The sequence below is a fragment of the Harpia harpyja genome, chromosome 8 (assembly GCF_026419915.1).
Source record: "Harpia harpyja isolate bHarHar1 chromosome 8, bHarHar1 primary haplotype, whole genome shotgun sequence".
Lineage (NCBI taxonomy): Eukaryota > Metazoa > Chordata > Aves > Accipitriformes > Accipitridae > Harpia > Harpia harpyja.
This window is the reverse complement of record NC_068947.1, coordinates 2886480-2904638: the sequence shown is the minus strand read 5'-3', so window position 1 is coordinate 2904638 and position 18159 is coordinate 2886480. Positions and strand designations below refer to the sequence as shown.

The window sequence follows — 18159 nt, the reverse complement described above, 5'->3', positions numbered from 1 at the left end:
GCGGGGGCGGGGGGGGGGTCTGTGTGGTGTTGGGTGAAGGGGGGGGGGGGGATTTTTAGGGTGAGGGAACTCCGCGCTGGGCCTTGGGCCGCGGGTTGCGTGGCCTGGTGTCACCCCGGCGCGGGGGGGCGGCCGCCAGTGGGAGTTATTGCCAATAATAACAATAATAATAATTAACGAAAACAGGGCTCGGTGTTGGGGGGGGGGGGGGGCAGCAGGCACAGCGGGAGCCCCAGCTTTCCAGGGGGAAGGCGGCCACTGGCGCTCGTGTGAGGGGCTGTGGGAACAGCGTTTTCTTCTCCTGGAAGTGAATCAGAATTTAATTTTTGTTTTTTTTTTTTTAAAGTAAAGAGTTGCTGTTGATCCATGAAAGACGCGCGCTAAAGTTTTCGAGGCGTCAGAAGTGATGTGCCATGAGTAACCTCGTGGAGACGAGGAGGTACACTCAATTTGGCCGGAGTTCTTGCGTAATTGGGGGCCGGGGCTTGAGGAGGCTACTCCGTGTGCTGTTCGTACCGGTTAAGTAAACTGGAAGGAAATTGGCTGTTGCGCTTATCAGATGATGCAAACGTGACTTATCTGGCCATGAACAGCCTACGTGCAGTGTTTACGTTGCAAATGAGCCTTTGGCTTTGGCTTTAATTTCATACACTAGTCTTTTCTATTTTAACACACAGGCTTAAAAAGTAATTTGGATGGTGCTGGTAGTTTATTTCAGTATAGCCTATAATAAACACGTACTCTGCACCATGCAAATTTTAACCATGATACTGAGAACGGAAGAGGAACCACAACACTTCAAAAATTAATTCCTTTTATTTAATTCCATGAAGGTCGTAGTTAAACTTTTTTGTAGAATCAGCCCCAGCCTGTATTGAGGAGAGGGTCCTAAAATACTTACCTTAAAAAGAATTGCTGAGCTTGACCATACGTGTGATAGTAACGTACAACAGACTTAATTAAATGTTCTTGTCAGGACGGAAGAGGCCAAAAGAACAAGAGAACAGAGAAAGATGATGGTAGATTCATAATAGACAGCAAGGTAGATCTAATGTAGAAAAGTAAACCACCATCAAACTATTTGTTGGTTTTATTTACACATTGGGAAGATTCTTGGTTGGAACATGTCTGTAATAGCTTGTATTATACAATGCTTTCATGGAAGCTGGGCCATTAAAATGATTAAGGGTCTGAAACATCTGACATACGAGGAGAGGCTGAGGGAGCTGGGACTGCTCAGCCTGGAGAAGAGAAGGCTCGGGGCGGATCTTACCCACGTGTGTAAATACCTGATGGGGCAAGTAAAGATGGCAGAGCCAGGTTCTTCTCAGCGGTGTTGAGTGAAAGGACAAGAGGTGATGGCACAAACACAGACAATTCAGTTTAAATGTAAGAAAAAAAAAAATCCTGTGAATTCATTCAAACAGTGGAACAGGTTTCCCAGAGAGACTGAGAAGTCTCCATCTTTGGAGATGCTCAAAACCCAACTGGACGCAGCCTTGAGCAACCTGCTGTAGCTGACTCTGCTCTGAGCAGCAGGGTTGGACTAGACAATCTGCAGAGGTGCTTTCCAACTTGAATGATTCTACGATTTTTACGCTAGTTTTTTCAACAAACGTAAAGTGCATAGAAAATTATAATGAACAGGAGGATGTCCTGTAAGGTCTTTGGTTCCAAGGACATTTTAATCAGTCTGTCATTCACGTGGGGAATGGAAGTCTGGAATACAGGGCTCATTACCCTCAAAGAGTCAGCGTATCCAAATGTTAGGTCATTGCAGGGGGAGGCCTCAGAAGAGATGGGATGCCATTGAAGGGCAAATGGCAAGATGTTTTGTGAAGACCTGAATTTTAACTTCTTTGACTAGTTGGCCATTCACCCTGTCTGCGTGTAACCATTTCACCTTTATCCCCTTGTTCTTTACTACTCAGGAGCCAGAGAGCAGCAGCTTTTGAGTCATTGGAGAGACATTTTGTCCTGATGCAGCCATCACCTAAATGTTGTCCCCAGCCACCATGGTTTCCAGTAGACCACAAACACCCTGGTATGATCAGGAACAGGGTAACTCCCATCAGGGGAGCTGCCAGAAAGGAAGCCATGTTTACAACTGATATTCACAGCCGTTCCTGCTCTCGCAGCTAACGGAGGAGTCCAAGGGCAGAACGCACTTGAAAACTGCAGATACGATAAGTATGCTTGCACCACCTTGGAACAGCATAGGTTAACTTATTTGCACAAATGTTTTTGTAACCTGCACTTTTTGGAGTGGAGCAGGCAAATGATAAAAATACATTGTAAGCAATAGGATTTCTGACCTTAATTAATGATTAGGTTGGGTCAGATTTGATACACCAGAGACAGAATATAGCTTGTATATGAAAGTTTATAGCACTCAGTTGTTCACAGTCCTCTGAACAGAGCCCATACCTTCCAACTCTAATTTTGCCTGTGATCCCGTGTTTCTTTATATTTTTCCCTAGAGCTTGTTTTAGTGTCGCTCAGCAGTAGGTACCATGCTATATCTGACTTTGCCCTCACAAAAGCAAACGAGGCTGGTGGCTTTTGCTGAATGTCCTCTTAAAATTATACTCGTACTTAGCAGTCACAGAGTTAGTTCTGAAGGTACATGCTGGTAATTTCTTACTTGGACACTTAATGATCACGTTGGCTGTTAACAAGGTTACGATCAGGTTCTATCTAGGCAATCTTAAAAAGAGTTAGCATGTCCTTCAAGTCATGAAAAATTGGTATGGCTGTAAGTCAGTATGGCCGATAATGTTTGCACACATCTCACTGCTGATAATTTACCTGTGAATAAATTGTAAAAATCAGTAAAGAAAGAGCCATTTTCAGTCACAGTGCCTTCCTGTTTATCTTGTGTCTTATTTAGGTCCCTTCCCAGCTATTGGCAACATGCTTAGCAAACACCAGTGTGCTGAGTAACACTGCTAGATTTCTCAAGCTCTGGCTCCTCAATTAATAACAACCCTAGGTTATAAGATGCTAAATTGAGGGTCGTCAGCTTTGTGTTGACTGGTTTGAAGGCCTTTAGGTAAAGATGTGTTTGCTTCCTGATCTACAATGAAATTGAGTTATTTTATCATCCAGTTACATTATCATGTTTCCTTTAACAGTAGCAATTTTTTCAACCTTGATGAACCCATCAGCTAGTGATGAGTGGTCATCTTGAGTTGAATCAAGGTCACTTCAATGCACAGTAAACATACTGAACCTGCTGAAGTGATCCGTTCATGGTTTTCCTATGCAGCCGCAGTGATAGAGGGAAATTAGAGGCTGGGTAGGAAAGAAAGTGTGTGTGGGGGTTGTTCTAATTTCTCCCAGAATAGTCTTCTGTTAATATATTTTAATGGAAATTCTACGAATACTTTTTCTATCTTCCAGCTTCTGTTTGAAACTTGTCTATAAAAAAGAATTACCGTCGTCTTGTCCAAGGATCTAAAGTCCTCCATAACTTTTTCTGGTTTAGTTGTTAATAATATTGCGCATGCACCAATATTTACCTGCAATCATTTGATTAAAAAGGAATGACTAAGGAGGATTGAGGTTGTTCGTAACAGTGGTAAAAAGGTTTACTTTGTAACTGTAGTAGCTGCTGACTTACTGTAAGGAAGAGTTGGAAAAAACATCTTTTCGTTTTAGCTGTCTGTGGTCCACCTTTGAAACTAACTACACGAGAAAACTTGCACATGTGATTCTGAGGCAGTGCTTGTAATACTATTGTCCACTAAACCATTTGTGATGTCCAGGAAAAATGAATTACCTCTACTAGTAACATCTCAGCTATTCATCCAAGCAACCCATGATACGTATCAAAGGCTGCATGCATTTGAAACAAATGAGGATTTCAAAAGAACCCAAACACCCGAGTATTTAGTATTCTTGTTTTCATACAGCTTGTATCATCGCCACTAAAACTGCCCCTGACAAGGATTGTCGAGGACAAAGAGCTTTTTAGTGTTTTAGAAAATGCATATTTCTATCGGTAGATGGAAAAACGGTGGTGGAGTATGTGTTTCTGTTTTCTGTGTGACAAAACCAGCAAAATGTGTTTGTAGTTCATGAAGGTTAAATAAAGCAGTTTTCAGTCTACAAGCAACTCTGCAAGGTTTAAATTGTGGACTTTTGCTGGGATAGGTTTGCCAGCAAGGTCAGTTCCTTTATTAGAATTAATTTACTCAGGAAGAAAGGAGTGTTGCATAGAGCATCTCAACTAAAGTGGTGGTTTGTAGTATAAGCTACAACTGTACTAGGAGCATTTTTTCATGCATAGTGTATTTGGGGCAGTTACACCGAAAAGGAAACCTTGTAAAAATACGTTCCAAAGTGAAGGAAGTACGAGGGATAAGCGGTCATTCTATTGATACTATCAATATCTATTGATATTGATCTGCAGGTCCAGATAACCCTGGAGTCTTAAAAGTAAACATAGCAAAGGAAAGGCTGTCAGACCGAAAGTCTGCTAGACCTCATAAGCTGTTTCTTGACAGCAATCAGTAGAAAAAGCCTAGTGAGAAGTACAAGTATAGCGAGAACGTAGAGTGGTACGTGCCTCAAAATACACTCCTGCCTGCCTTTGTCAGCAGAGGAGGTGGCTGGTCCATTTACAATAATAAATCTGAAAAGGTTTGAGCCTTTTCAGAAGGAGTGGTATCAGGGCCAGTTCCCATTTGTCTGAGCAGGATGAGTCAGGTACTAGTAAGCCAGCCCATCATGTCAGTCCTCAGCAAAATAATGGAAAAGAAAACACAAGATTTCTTTATTAAAGAATAAAAGGAAAAGAATATAACTAATACCAGTAAGTGTGGCTCAAGGAGAAAAAGATCTTGGCAAACACACCGAGCTTCATTACTTGAGTAGGTGAGAAGCTTTAGCACAAAATTAATGGTGTAGGTGGAGTAGACTTTGGTAATGTGCTTCATACTACACAGCAGCGAGTCTCACTTTAATATGCTAAATGGCTTAAAAGCTGGTGGACTGACGGATCCGAAGAAATAAGTAACATTACAAAACAGTTGGATTGTTCACAGAGGTGGAGCCTTAGTTACGGCCCAACACTTCCATCGCAGTCTAGAAGTCATCATAGTATTGCCACTGATTTTATTTGTGGCTGTGACAAAGATGCTGGAGTGAGTAAGTACAGATGATGAGGAAAAGACAATAATGCAGAACAATCACACAGACTGGATTACTCTGTAAATGAAACCACTTCAATTGAAGTTCTGTCTTAATGTGTCCAAAACGCAGGATTATGTATCTAGGATTAAAGAATGCAAATCATGTACCTAGAAGATATTACTGATTCCTGGAAAGCAGACGGTTTAGAAAAGATTAAAGGGACACAATCACAAGACACCTCAAAAAGAGTCTGCTATACACGTGGGACAGAAAAGGCTAGTGCTGTTTAGGGATGCTAACAGCGGAGTAGATAGTAGAAATAAGGTGGGTTTATATCTGCTGGATCCGCTTTTTTAAATAGACCAAAAACTGGAGAGGCCACAAAGAATCGTAAAAGGATTTGGAGGCTTAAAAGGTCTTTAGCTGTTTAATAACAATAGGAACAAGAAAATAGAGATACATGAATTATATAGTGCTTTCCTGGTAATGGGAAGTCACTTTAGTCTAGAGAAGGACGTAACTGAAGTCGATAGCCAGAAGTTTAAACAAGATGCATTCAATTTAAAAACTTAGACTTGACTTTCTAAATGGTAAAAGGTGATCAACCACCAATGAAACATAGGGGACAGGATGGGTTCTCCCCATCTTGATGCCTTCAGCTCAAAACTGGATGGCTTTCTGGCATTTTTGCCCGAGTCAAAGTCCTGTGGTTCACAAAGGAGTGAGTGAAATTTAACGGCTTATACCATAGAGAGATTCATATTAGGCCATCTGTGGCAATTCAGAAGGGGAAGGAAGTACAGGTATCTAGAAGAACGTAATTTCTTGAAGTCATATTTTTTTAGTATGCTGATGTTTTCTATTTAAGAATAGTTTCACATCATTCCTTTTGCTCTGTCAAGACATGCCCAGGCCTAGTTGCTGTGTAGTAGACAGTAAAATCTTCTTGTCCCTTTTTGTAGTCTCCATAGGGCTGATCAGAATTACTAAAGAATTGTCCAGATGTTAATTTGCGTTTGTAAGTTAAACTAATGTAATTATCTAATACAAACCTGTGGAGACACTTAATTCTGTAGAGTCCTCCAGTGTCCATGCTTGGGTGCTTGCACTCAGCCAGCAGTGCCTGTTTCTCCCCTCTCTCTGGTCTCAGATATTAGAGGATTGATATTTCTAAATATTGCCAAGCCTTTTACTGGCAGACTGAGGCCCTATTCCTGTTTTTCTTCGCTGACTGCTTTAGGAAAGGGTCTTTCTATGGCCGCCACAAGAAAATATTGCCACCAGGTTGCCATCGCCAGCCCTTCATTGCCTCCTGGCAAACACTTAGTCCTTCACCAAAAATGTCCCAGGCTAGATGGTCTCAAGGGTTTCCATGCAGGACCTGGAAACATGCAGTGAAAAATGGGCTGTGACCCACAGAAGGAAATGCATCAGAGATTATTTGATCCCAGCCACTGTGCCCAAAATGGGTCTGAAAAGGGGTTTCTTTAAATCCTTTCAGTTGGGGCAAAAATCCTGGCAAGAGAGCAGTTGGAACCTCCCAAAGCAGTGCTGGTTATTGCTGCCTGCTGTGACAGAGGCATGTGGCCATGCACAAAATCTCAATGGATTAAGTAAAGTCCTTTGAAACCACCTACAGAAAAGCAAAGGCAGCTCAAGTCATCGGGAATTGACAGGATGCTTTATCCACAGTGTGAAGCGTTGAATCACATTATGGCCAAGGAACCAACATCATCAAATTCAGTGAAATCACAGCATAGGGCAGGTGTAGTCAGACAAAAAGGACACAAGGTTCTCCAAGGTGCGAAGCGATGTTAGGGCTCAGCATTCCTGCTGGACAGGGGAATGAGAGTTATATACGATTAATCTTTTTTGTGGGTAGGAGATCACAAGCCTGTAAAATGCCCAGATCTCACTACGCGTATGTGATCCATAGGCACCAAAGGACAAGTGCTTTATAACCGAGCATTCCTCTCCCAAGGCACGGTTCAAATGGTTTAACTTTGTCAGGCACTGAATTGGTCACAAGCTGCTCACAAGTAGAGGCTTTCCTGTTCTCCAGGTGGCTCTGTTAGTTACCTGCCTCATTAAAGACAGGATAAAATCGGCACAGAACTCCAGGACAGTTAACCTGCTGCATCCCCTAGCTTCAGCAACTAGCAGTCCTCCTGGATTTTGCTGCATGACCTGCTCCCACGAGGCAGGATCCTCACCACGGAGCTCGAGCAGCAGCTGAACGCTGCGGCTTGGTGTGCTGCCCATCACCCTCCCCTTAGAGGCTGCGAAAGGCCTTTGACCCATCCATCTGCACTTTCCCAATCGCCGCTGATCTTCGGGATGCTCCCTGAGAGACTCGAAGAGAGAACTGGCTTGGTGTTGGCGGGGAAGCTTCACATAATTTCTGGGAAACGAGGCTTGGAAAGCCCAACCTGGGCTGGAAAGGTGCCCAGGCTGCCGCAGTGCCTGGGTTTCGGGTACATCTGGGCTGATGTTTGTCAGAACAAATGGCTGGGCCACCGAGACGGGCACGTGACAGCTCATATCAACACATGCAGTGCAAAGCCACCAACTCGCTTCAACCCACGGAGCAAAAGTGCCATACGCGCTCAGGGATACTGAGCCACCCCGTGGTACAGCTCGATAATCGCCTCTACGACCAGAAATACCCTCCTGTTTTGTTTAGCAGCGTGGTTGAATTTGACTGTCTTATCAGTCTCCAAATTTAGGACAAATTTAGACAACCAAAGTTGCGATGCTTACTGAACTGCCTGTGCATACAGGCAGCCAAAATGCTTGGGAGCCAAAGGCTTGAGTGCCAAGGAAGATGAACGAAGCTGTAAGAAATACTTTCTTTTGATGATGAAACTGGTTGCAATGAGTGAAGTAATGAAACAAAGATTGACCTGAACAGTCATGTATTAGTACACAAAATAGGCTCGTGTTTGGCCTGCCTGTGCTGTGCTACACAAGATAGTTGTAGAGAAAGATCAGAAGAGAGTCCAGGTATATATGGCCTTATGGTGGTGGTATACAAAGTCCATAGGTTTGAACTGACCTAATAAGTTTAAATTGGTGAAAGTGTTGTAAGGCCAATATGAAATTTCTACAGCTGTGTATCTCTCTCGGATAACCTCTCTATTTAGGATCATAGAATGGTTTGGGTTGGAAGGGACCTTTAAATGTCATCTAGTCCAACCCCCCTGCCACGAGCAGGGACATCTTCAACTCGATCAGGTTGCTCAGAGCCCCGTCCAACCTGACCTGGAATGTTTCCAGGGATGGGGCATCGACCACCTCTCTGGGAGACCTGTTCCAGTGTTTCCCCACCCTCATAGTAAAAAGTTTCTTCCTTATATCTAGTCTAAATCTACCCTCTTTTAGTTTAAAACCATTACCCCTTGTCCTATCACAACAGGCCCTGCTAAAAAGTCTGTCCCTGTCTTTCTTATAAGCCCCCTTTAAGTACTGGCAGGCTGCTGTAAGGTCTCCCCGGAGCCTTCTCTTCTCCAGGCTGAACAACCCCAACTCTCTCAGCCTTTCCTACAGGAGAGGTGTTCCTCCCTCTGATCATTTTCATGTCCCTGCTGTGGACCCGCTCCAACAGGTCCATGTCTCTCCTGTGCTGAGGACCCCAGAGCTGGACGCAGAACTGCAGGGGGGGTCTCACCCGATCGGAGCAGAGGGGCAGAATCGCCTGACCCGTATCCCTTAGGACTGCGAACTCCACCAGTGCGTGATCACTGCTGCCTCCAATCTTGACGTCACCGATTAGCTCACTTGCGTTGGTGACCATCAGGTCCCAGTATCGCATCCCCTCTGGTAGGGCTGTCTATTACCTGGCTTAAGAAGTTATCCTCCACGCGCTCCGGGAGTCTCCTGGATTGCCTACAGCTCGCCGTGCTGCTTTTACAGGAGATGTCGGGGGGGTTGAAGTCCCCCAGCAGGATGAGAGCCGGCGAGTGCGATGCCTCCTGTCGCTGGAGTGAGAAGGCTTCGTCAGCGGGCTCCCCTCGATCGGGCGACCTGTGGTAGACACCAACCACAAGGTTGGTTGGTTCCCCTTTTTGAGATTTTTATATTAGCAGTGCGCAGCGTAGTGTCACTTATTTTGAAGCTGACATTTTGCATTATACAGGTTTTTAGTTGCTCATAAAACTTTTGCCAGCTTGCACGAGTCTGAAATTTTCCATAAGGGGTGTTGGCCTCAAACTGAATTTTTTTGGGAAGATTCCAGACACAGTTTTTTCAGCTGCCTGAGATCAAAATGCAGATTATTTGCCCTTGCTATAAAAAAACCAAACAAAACAAAACCAAAATGAAGGGTTTTTTAAATTGAAAAGTTAAAGAAAAAAAATTTACATTTAAACAGCAGGATGGTCCTTGTGTTGAGCAGGGGGCCCTGGCATCCTCTGGGGAGCTGCCAAGTTATTTGGCTGCATAAAAGTCTTTGAAATATCTTGGTTTACAAATATTCAGTAGACTTCTAAATACTTACTTGTTAAAGGTAGGGTTTCACAGGCAATTTTATTTCTAGCGCTTCCTTATTAAGTGCTGTGCAAGCTTAAAGGAATTTTTAATTGGGTAGGGAGGTTAATTATTTATTCTACCATTTCAAATAACATCCTCTTAGTTTAAACTCTCATTGGCTTAGGGGGAGAAAGGTAACAAAAAAAAAAAATCCAAGATTTACCTTATAACTCTCTAAGCTCACATTTCATTTGCCTTATTTGTCCATGAATCAAAGATATCGCCTCCAGAGTTGTTGGCGAGTACATGTAATAAAGGTAAAAGGACTAGTAAATATTCAACCCGATATGTTGCTGGAAGTCAGCACTGACAGATCTTGAAAAAGAAAGGCTAGAGAGGATTCAAAGAGTTAAAAGGTATTTCTCTTTTCTCTTTTTGGCTGATAAAGTTGTAGATGGCCCTGAGGGCTATCTACTTCAGTGACTACATAAGCATTGCATTTTGAAATAGGACTGCACCAGCCCCTCCCTGTTTCTCCAATAAATAGTTTAACAAGACAGCAGGGCATTACAAAACAAACCATTACACTGTGGGACAAACCCTCTTTTCAGTGAGACTTTAATAGAAACAGAATTTGTGCTAGAGTAACAGTAAAGACAACACTGATTTTTAGGGTTGTATTTTTCGATTCAAAGCTGTGTTATTTGCCCTCTCTCCAGCAAAACTCTTCCGTAGCTACATTAATGGTGCTCTGGGTGAGCTACAAGGCTACTTTGAAACCCTTTGGTGAAAGATCCTATGTAAAACTGAAAACTGAGTTCCTCTGGCACAGACATGAGCAGCTTCTTTTCTCATCTTTACATAAAAACACATCATATAGGATTGGACCAACAGGACTCCAATTGAATGGAGCAAAAGGAAGAAGCAAAGCACAAATTAAACTTCTAAAAGTCAAGGGTTCTCTGAAGAAGCCCCTCGTCTCTCCCTGTCCTCACCTGACTTGAGGTGCGGAATCTGCACTCTACTTTAATTGATAGGAGGTTGTGAACTGCTTATACATGAAGCAGCTTTTCAGCACTCCGTACGCTGCCAAGTTGCACAGGTAAGTACTGAGAATCCACTTTTCTGTGACATTACATGTCAAAAGAGACACCTTCCCATAAAGCTCAAAATCCTTTCAGAGACAAATGTGAAGTTTTAACTGCAAAAGTAGATTCCCAGCATGAACATTCAAATCGGTAGAATTGCAACAGCGTGAAGTAGCCAGTAACGTAAAGGAAGAATTAGACCTTCAGGAAAATGGAAATCATTTCAGATCACAGTTTCCAAAACACTTAAAGCACAAACTTACCTTTAAGTGCATAATGGTCCCACTGGTGTTAACAGGACGATTTGTGTGCCTAAAGCGTACAGGTACATGGTTTGCAGGGCTGTCCCGGCGTTCGCTGGCTCAGCACGTTTAACACGCGTGTTACCGGACAACTAGGCAAGAAACCAAAACCATATGGAGAATACGGGAATGCTTGCGATCGCTGTGGAAGGACTAATTATGCTCTCATAGCTTTTTTTGGTGAAAAGTGTGGCTCCACGTCAGATTTATAAAGGATTAAGTTGTATACAATTACTGCCAAAGGAATAAATGGGAGACAATTTAAAGAAAAATACTTGTTGCTAAACTTTATGTTATCAGCAGCATTTTGGTTGTAGCCAGGAAAAAGTACAAAAGAAAAAGCGTCCTTCTGTACGCCCAGTGCTAACTCACCAAGGTAAAAAATGCTTCTTTACTGAAAACCTGCAAAAGCTGCAACTTAATTCTGTATGTGTAATAGTTAGGACTATGTTGCAAATGAAATATTTTGAGATTCATAGTAGATTACATAGTCAAATAGAGGATAAGCAAAAACAGGAAGAAAAATGAATCAGAGAACCTTAAGGCACATTTGCAGGAGAAAATGCTTTTCGGATCTTCATCATAAACTAAATAAACTGAAATAACTAGACATAGAATTGTGTAATGTTTGGCAGGGGGAGAGGCTTTCTAAATAACATAATGAATCCTGTCTCGTACATTAGATTTCTTTACAAATGTCCACAGAGAGGCAACAAAGAAGAGCTGGTGCCCTGATTCGTTAGAATCCTTAGGATTGTGGTACATGAGACTTAATTTGTGAATCTTTTTTTGCAAATGTACTGAAATATTAAAAAAAGATATACTAGGTTTTAGAAAGCAACTGCTTGAACTGAAAAGTTGGTGTTTTATAAATGCATACCCTGCAATTTCTTAATGAAGCCTTCCTCAATGCAACTAAATATCATATAAACATTATTTCAACTAAAGTATTTCAACGGTTTTCATCCATGCTTGAATGTGGTGTTCTGGTTCCTTGTATTTTATAAAAGACATTGAAGAATATATATTTATTTGAATATTTGGGGTAATTCCTTCAGCAAGATGCCTGTTCCTTGGCACCAGAAGTCTCTTGCCTATTCCTTCTTCGTTGCACAGTGCCCATGTCAGGAGACTTGTTTGTTTGGGTTTTTGTTTTGGTTTTAATCCTTTCAAGGTAAGAAAGGAGGAGAACTTGTTTATGTACTTGTAACACTTACATACAGTTTTTGACTGTCACAGCCGGTATGTTATTTACCATATACCAAAGCCTCTGTAAAATTGTTTATTCTACCTGGGTTTAGTCTGGAAAGGCGTGAAACAAGCACTTCTGCTATGCCAGTAGGATGGACTGGAGTCGTACTGGAAATTAGATATGCACATATAGAGGTAGCTTTACAGCAACAAGAGTAGCAACACAAAGCCAGAGCGCATTCGTCATTTTAGCATGATGGTAAATGAACATCAGCTATGAAGCCAACTGTGCCAAAAGAATTATGGCAATGGAAGAACTGATGAATGACAAGTAGTGTACGCAGCGAGTGGGGATTGCAGTAAAAAGGCAACTGAATGTATCGTGCATGCACAAGCACCATCGTATGGTCAGGAGGTGACAGGGTCTGGAAACCAGCAGCTTGTGCAATGCTGCTGTTGTTATTGAAGGCAGGGCAGCTGTTTGAAGCTTTGTCAATGTTTAGCCCTGGCCTTGCAGCAAGAAGTGACCCAGAACGGCTCATGGAAAAACAGCAGAAACTTCTTTTCCAGCAGTGAGCTAGAAGGAACTTTTGAAAGGGCTACAGAACTAATGTAACAAAAACATAATTTTAAAATGCTTTTGGATTTTGTATATACTAGAACAAAATCAGCAAAGATGTTAATTGAAAATTCATGCTTCACCCCTCCAGAACAAAATCTGAGATTTGGCTGGAAATGGCATTTCCCAAATGCACACTGAAGTCTCAGAAATAATTTCCAACACAGCGCCTTAGCTGTGCACCATTGCACAAGATATCTACTTATTTGTATTGAAGAAGCATGATGTATTACATCATGCTGCCTTCTTAAATATTGAAGTAATGCAGCCTGGCACAGCAATGTCTTCAGTCAGCATTGTATCCTTTAACAATGCTTTAGTTCAACTTGAGCCAATACAAAATACTGTATGAGAGGTCAAACCTCCTTCCCTGTTACACTGTTCAAAACCACTCGGTGCCTCAACCAGGAAAAGAGAGCGAGACAGAAGCTAACGTAACAACCGTTGAACTAGCAGAACCGCTAATCACCCTCGTTTTTTCCTCCACTGCATTGTATTTTGGCTAGTTTAAAGGAGTTCCCTGTGAGACATTGGGAGAGCACTCTGAAAAATTATCTGTGAAACCGTTTTGTCACCTGAATAGTTACCTGCTCCACCATTATGTATATTTAACTCCTGCAACAACAAACTTTATACATCAGTATATAACCACAGGGCTCTGGTGATTATGTAGAACTTAAACTTTTACTTTTAGGAACTAGGCCTGCATGTTAGAGCCAAGGTGGTTGAAGAAGCAATGTCTTTTTGCCTTTATAGGTATGAATACAAATCAACTTTTCCTAAAACACCTCTTCTTTTTAAGATACACAATGCAACAAAATAAAACATCATCCTACATTTTTGCTGAGTCTAAGTCTACCCATCCTTTGGAGACTTTGTATTTTTCTCAGTGTTCTATAGCTGTTTCTTCATACGATGAGCCTCAGTAACCATCATGCAGAAGTACAAGCTCTTAGCTTTATTTCTTTCCTGCATCACAGAATTACTCTAGTTTCTGCACAGCCATTCACTGATCTTTTTCTAGAGAGGTAGTGTTATTTATATGCAACAGTATAAGTAGCGTAAGTATATATGTACTAATGCCTTAGAGAAAACTTCACTATGAAATTAAGATAATGACTCTTTCTCTCTACATTTTCGTGAAACCAGGGCTTTGAAAGCCAACCTAAGGTGTTAGCAGCAGCAGCACCGCAACTCTGGGAAATGCTCTCTTCATACAACCCTCCTCATTATACACCCAACCAAAATGCAGATACCACACCCATATTCTCAGCTGTGCCTCCTTTCTTTAATCAGCTCAGAATAACTCCTAAAAATAATGAAGCAGGGGAAACTGCCAGAATTTGGGGGAAGGAAAACTAGAGATGTTTTGGGTTTATTTCATCCATCATTCACTTGCATTTTTACTGCTTGGAATTGCAATATTACAGTTATGCTGGCTCAAACTGCGTTATCAGCGTGAATTAATAGATCTATAGAACTGATACATGCACACAGGCTGGGATATAGTATTAGTTTAATGGAGATAGAGTGCAAAGTCATACATATAAAGTCTTAAGTTACATTAGGTATCTGAGAAAACATAAAGGTTATTTTCTACCTGGGGAAAGCAAAACAGAATTTCCTATATTCCCCGTCACCTGAAACCTTATGACAGAAATTTCATTTTAAATCCAAGCTGCCAACAGAAAAGACTGTCTCTCATCTACATCTCTCCTTTCATTTCTAAAAAAAATAAAAAAAAACAACCAAGTTTTTCAAACCTGTTCCCTCATCCAATTCACTGCACATCTGTACAAGCATTAGAGCTGAAACAACAAGTATGGGGAGCAAGCACCCAGGAGCAGGATAGGTCTAAGCTTCAACAGCAACCCAGGCTTCTGCTCCTTTAAAGCAGCTGTATGACCACCGCTGCCATTAATCTGACATTTCCCTATTTTAGCAGGTTCATGCTTCTACAGAAGTTACAAAGGTGACTGACCTTCATTTTAAAGATTCCAGTAAATGCATTTTTCCTACATTTTTCTTTATGGCAAATTTAAAGTAGCAGGTGATTTTCTTCTCTGTTACGCAGCAAGATCTGAATGGAAGAGAACTTGGAACAGGGCACTGGGGAGACACTTCTATGTCTTTGGTCACTGTTAGTAACTCAATGCTAGTCTATAAGACAATGAGATCTTCTGTACAAATAGGGATGGGCAGTAAAGGGATCACTTTTACCTTTCATTTTCGCAGAGAGAACTGGTGGGAGAAAGGGTAGGGAGAAAAGAGGAATAAACCGAACAAGCTCTCCTGTGGGTATTATTCCACTTTGGAGTAAGTTGAGTTTCCACCTGGAGTTAACTACAATCACAGTTCTGAACACTGGCCCTCCAAATCCCCATAGTATCCTGACAGTTGTTGCAAGTCTCATGCTGTGAAGAGCGTACATACAGAGGATTCAAATCCACCCGTGGTACCCTGAGTGACGAGGACTTCAGCATTCTACGCTGATGTGGAAGAGGTGCGAGTCCTCGCTGTGAATGAGGTATGTGACCCTTGATAGCGGGAATAGGGCGTTTCTGCTCTCTTAAAAAATGTTTTGCTCCATTAATAAGGTTTTCACACTTACCTGGATGGGAAGCAGAAACACTAAAAAAAAAAAAACCAAACCCAAACCAGAACCCCAGAGGACTGTTCAAAAGCAGTTTTTTCACTGAAGATAATCACTAGCCATGAAGGCTCAGATATACAGCGTAGTGGTGGAGAGCTACTCTAGGTCATGGGTTGCACACACACCTTGGAGAGCAACCACTCCTTCCTCCTCTAGTTTCTATTCAGTTTTAAACTTGACTTCAGTTCCATCAGAAACAACAGGAAACTTGCATCCACTTTTCTTAAGAATAACCTCATTTCCATGCATAAAATCAAGTGAAGCAGCAGTCACCCCACTGGCATTTACAAAAAGCTGAAGTGAAGAACTACTTCCAGTTTTGTCCACCATTGCTTCCTTAAAATCTAATTCCTTAAACTAGGTAACCAATCTGAATTTTAACAGGGCAGTACAGTATTTGTGATACAGATAAACATAATGGAGAACTCGGTTTCTTAAGTAGCTTGTTTAATTTGAGCAAACCAGCAAAAACTCCCTGGAATGACAGCCAGCCAGCATCTCTTGCTAGTTTTAATACAAAACCAATCACAGGTCAATCAAAACAAACCAAACCCAAACCAGGTAGTAGTTAATTTACACTGGTCTGGTAGGTTTCTTAGATACCAGAAGTCTTTTGCAAAGTATTTGTTGAGGTAATACACTTTCCTCCCCACAGTAAAGAGGTACCGCTATACTAGTGCCCTCCTAAAACCAATTACCAAGATCGGACAGACAACTGGAAGAGAGTCAGTTACCTCGGTGTCGGTACTGGTGCCATGCGAGATGCCCTGCTCTATCCAGCTACCGCTCCAGAATGCGGCAAGTGTGACAGCTGCTCATTTCACACGTGTGCCCTGGCTAGCCAAGCCCTTTGAAATGCAACTGCACACCTACATTCAGGGAGCTAAATCTGACCAATGAAGGGTAAAAAAAATTAAAAAAAAAAAAAAAAAAATCACTCTGAAACAAATCAGAGTGCTCACAAGTCATCTGTTACTATTTTCATCCTGGCCAAGAAAATTGAAGTAATTTTCAACTTCCTTAGTTTTACATGGTATTTTTTTCTCTCATCATTCATCTGAATCTCAGCATCACAATTCAGTGAATGCAGAGTGGGTGGACACAGACACATCAGCACTTAATTTATTTACACTTACACTGTTCATACTTGACTCTCCAATGCTGCAGAGTCATGTGCTTCACGTGTTCATCGAAGTCTCAAAATGTTCCCATTATTCTTCACTCATGCCAGCAGAGTCAAAGCTTTCCAGTTAGAGGAAATGTAACATCTTGGCAGTAAAAAAAGAACTTGGCATGTTATCTGTCCCCCAGCCCCTACCTGGTGTGATAGGATATATAGCACACTGTTGATGTCATACGTAAATCATAGCTGACACCTCACACTACCTATACATGCTCCTAACCTCCCTTCTTCTCTTGGGAAGGATCAGGAATAGACTTTGGGCCAGACACACTATTCCGTAACAACCGTCCCACTCTTAAGCGACTCTTTTCTGCACGACACAGCAAACGTGCACAAATAAGGAACCTAAGCCCACCGTCAGAAGGAAGTGGCGAACACTTGAAAAATACAAGAAACTGCCTTGGGAGAGGGCTGCAGCTGCTAAAAAAACCTAGCCCAGCCTGGAAGAGCCACCGTGAAAGCAGGCTGATACAAGAACGGGCCAGAAGCAAAATTTGCTACCCTGGCACTTCATTGCCTCTATTCTCTCTCTAGTTCCCACCAGTTCCTGTATGTGCCATCAGAAAAACAAAACATTACTTAACATTTCAGAGGGAACAAGACACTTTCATAAAGCATTTCTTAATGTTACTGATAACATACACCTACCTAATCTGGTATCAACCACAGCAGTATCAAATCATGTTTTAGACCTAAATTAAGTAACAACCTATGGCTACTAATCCTAGCACTAAGACAATACTAGTACTTCACATTTATTACCTACCCAAGTGAAGGAGTACATGACATGTTTTGGAACGATTATGGCACTTATTTTTTAAATTGCAGATCAAGAGATTAAGCCCCAATCTCCAAAATATCTGGATGCCTAAAAAAAGCCTATGGGTGCTTAACCAATTTCTCAGAAGCATTTCAGCATTTCTTTATCATTAAACCCACACATTCAGTGCATTTCAAAAGAACTCTTTGGACTAGATTTCACCCTGGTGGTGGCGTCATCCTAGCACTCTGCGGTAGCTTACTTTCTCTTCTGTGCTCACCCTCATGATCCCAAACTAGGTAAGACGTAAGTTTATCCAAGTTCCTAAAATTACAAAAATGAGCTTCCAAAGCACAGAAGATGCAGTCTTTGAAACACACATTGAAGACTATACTGGTGAAGTGCTACGAGAATCAGGAAGAACTACAGCCGACTCCCTTTCTTTTAAGAAGGAGGAGCAGTATACAAAAATTAGCGTATTTACTCTCAACACCACGCGAGGTAGAAGTACTTTACAAATGGAGAAACTGAGTACAGGAATGTAGATGGAATAAGGGAACACAAAATACAATGCAGAATCAGGAACAAAACTCAAGCTGCTTCACCAAGGTCCATTTTGATGAGTGAAACGGTATTTACCTTTAGAATGCCCTTGAAGATATGAAATACAACAGAAACCAGGCTTTGAAAATAAACACAGTACTTTGTATAAAAAAATATGGAAAGTAACATGACTTGCTACTCTAGTATCTAAAATACC

The 18159-nt window shown here is 41.8% G+C and overlaps 1 long non-coding RNA gene across 4 annotated transcripts in view; it reads left to right on the top strand.

Annotated features, from left to right (window-relative positions):
• LOC128145177 (uncharacterized) overlaps positions 1 to 18159 on the top strand; it is a 30832-nt gene that overhangs the window by 181 nt on the left and 12492 nt on the right. For 3 of the 4 annotated variants that reach the window (XR_008236372.1, XR_008236371.1, XR_008236374.1), the window contains exons 2-4: positions 347 to 439; positions 8741 to 10705; positions 15039 to 15330. This is a non-coding gene — a long non-coding RNA (uncharacterized LOC128145177). Of the gene's footprint in view, positions 1 to 346; positions 440 to 8740; positions 10706 to 15038; positions 15331 to 16880; positions 17075 to 18159 lie in introns of those variants that run through there. The other variant, XR_008236373.1, reaches the window with a different exon arrangement.